General features: G+C 33.8%; 1 pseudogene; it reads right to left on the minus strand.

Moving 5' to 3' along the window:
- Window positions 1–2,761, minus strand: part of LOC112519976 — a 20,376-nt pseudogene that overhangs the window by 13,539 nt on the left and 4,076 nt on the right.

Genomic DNA, 2,761 nt, shown 5'->3' on the forward strand with positions numbered 1-2,761 from the left:
TCGAAATTGAATTGTGAATCTTTGTTATTCACAAATTTTTGTGATTTGATCAAAATAAATCAAGATTTAATCGGTTTTTAGGTTTTTAAATTTTTTTGTGTTCTTGATTTTTTTTCGTAAATCAGTATTTTTGATCCATTTTGTTGTAATTTTTTTTTTGTTTTTGTGTTTTTGATAGGTTTTAATCTGTTTTTGATTTTTTAGTTTGGTTGATTTTTTTTGTTAATCCGTTCAATCTGTCCAAAGCTCAACCGGTTTAATCCTTAGTTTTTTTTTCTTCTTTTGGGCTTAAGTTCATTTTTGGCCCATATATTGTTGACCGGATAAAGAGTCCGACTAAGCTTTCTTCATCGCATTGCTCTCAAATCAGATGAAATGCATTGAACTATTTTTTAGCGGACTTCTAATCCGCTTGATTCCTCTTACCTTGATTCCTGTTTGTTTGCTGTTTCTTGATTCATTTTGATTAATCGTTCAATACCTTGACTGTTTTGACAAGAATCAGTTCAATTTTTGACTGTTTCCATTGGGATTCTTAATCACTAATCAGGTTCAAGCTTGTCTATGTTTTCAAGATAAATGGTTTACTGTCATTTTTTTTAATTTGCTATCAATCTTGTTCGATTTCACTTTGAGACCATATCATCTTGATCGTTTTATTTGATTTGAAGTTCATCTGATTTGGGTTTTATATTAGTGTAAATTGTTGGGTATTGTAAGCTGTTTTGATTAGAAACCACCTTGCTTTGTGCAATTTTATTTGACTTAAGATCAAGCAGTAAATGGATTATGCTTCATGAATGAACTGTGTTAAACAGATTCTTATTTGAGCCGACTGTTGTTTTGTTCTGTTTAGGTAGCATAGTTGCTGTTATGCCAAGCAGCCGTGTTGGTTGATTATGGTATAGCACGAACAGGGACTTCTGCTTTCAACGAGATGAGAATTGCTGTTAGTTTTGCTCAAGTTTTAAGCTGTCTGATTTAAGTTGAGTTCAAGTCTGTTTTGAAAGCAACAAATTGTCCAAGCAATAAGACAGCTTTCTTTTGGTTCTCTGAACAGGATGACTGTCTAGAAAAACATCAAGTTTTCCATGCTTATTCTCGTAATCAAATCAATACAGGGGCACAATCATTTTGTTGAGCCTACTCAGAAGAGTTAAGCTGTTTTATATTCAGGACCAGCAGCAGCAAACAGATTTTGCTGTGCTGTGTTTAAGTAGCAACTTCAAAACAGAATAGCAGCAGCAAAGGTTCATTGAGAGAGTTGAAAATTAGTACCAAGAAAAAGGTTCATTGAAAACAGCAGCATTTGTTGGTTTTGCAACTGTTAGTTTGGAAGCTGTTGATGACAGTGTTTTGAGCTGTGCTGTGTTGAAGCAGCATCAACAAATAGAACAGCAGCAGTACAACTTGTTATTTGAAACAGAAGCACAAGAACATCAACATTCTTACACTGTTGTTTAGACAACACAAGTTTAAATTGAGGACTAAAATAGCAGATTGAGAAGAAAGCTATCTGGACAGTCTAAAACAGCAACATGTTTAAAACAGATTTGTAGCTGCTGTTAACAGATAGCTGTTGGGTGTTCTTGAAGACTTGAATAGAGTTGTAACAGCAGACTTGAAGAACAGTTTCTATTTTGTAACAGCAACAGGACATAACAGCAGCAGCTATAGTAATACCAACAAACTTGATTTCGTGGTTTTTGTTTTAAGAATGTGCTGTGTTTGTGGTGTTTGAAGCAGCTCACAGAAACAACAGGTTTAGTGTGTAAAACAGCAGCCCAGGCTTAACAGTAGCTGTGCTACTGTTTTGAGAAAACAACTCCACAGCAACAGTTTCACAGCAACAGCAGGTTTGAAACAGCAGGTTATTACACAGTGTTGATTGCTGGTTTGAGTTTGAGGCTTAAGCAGCAGAGGTTTTTGAGTTTCATTTTTGTTTTAAAGTCTGAAACAGAAACAGGTTTGATAGTCAATATTGGTTCCATTTTTAGCTAAACTGGTATAGACTTGGTTATATTGTTTAGGCTACCAGCCTAACTGTGTTATTGATATGTTTGTTCAACTGTTTTTGTGTCAGGTAAGTCAAAGTACACTTTGAAAGTTTTCAAGCATAGCTAGGATTGGTTTTGGATAGTTTAACAGATTTGAAAGACTGTTGAATTGGTTTTGCTTTCGGGGACTAAGATCAAGTCACAGCAGCTCAAGTGAAGCAACCGATAAACGGAGCATACACGTGGATTTTTTAGTTCTGCATCTGTGTTGTAAAAAGTTGCTATTGTTTGGCTTGAAGCAGCTTGTTTTGGACTTGACTCGAATTGATTTGGTCTTGTATTAAATTTTTTTTGGACTTGGATATTTTTTTTTTGACTGTTTTTAGTTTATTAGTTTGTTTGTGTTTAGATTTTTTTTGGATCATTGTATATTTTTTTGTGAGTTTTTTTCAGTGTTTGTGTTTTTCTGTTCTTTTGAGCTTAACTGTTCTTATTTCTTTTAACTGATTTCACTGCATAGATCCTTAACTGATCAATTTTTTTTAAAATGGCAGATATTGTACAAGAGTTGAGAGAGAAGCTTGTTGAGTCACAAAAGAGCTATGTGACTCTTAAAGAGCATTATAGAAATTTATATATTAAAAGTTGTGTTCAAGAGGATTCTATAACCAACTTAAAGAACAATCATATAATTGAATGTCAACGAATTGTGAAGGAATTTGAACATAAGATAGAAACGGTTGAAAACAATCGGAGTTTGGATC

Source organism: Cynara cardunculus (assembly GCF_001531365.2).
Source record: "Cynara cardunculus var. scolymus isolate 2C chromosome LG 10, CcrdV1, whole genome shotgun sequence".
NCBI lineage: Eukaryota > Viridiplantae > Streptophyta > Magnoliopsida > Asterales > Asteraceae > Cynara > Cynara cardunculus.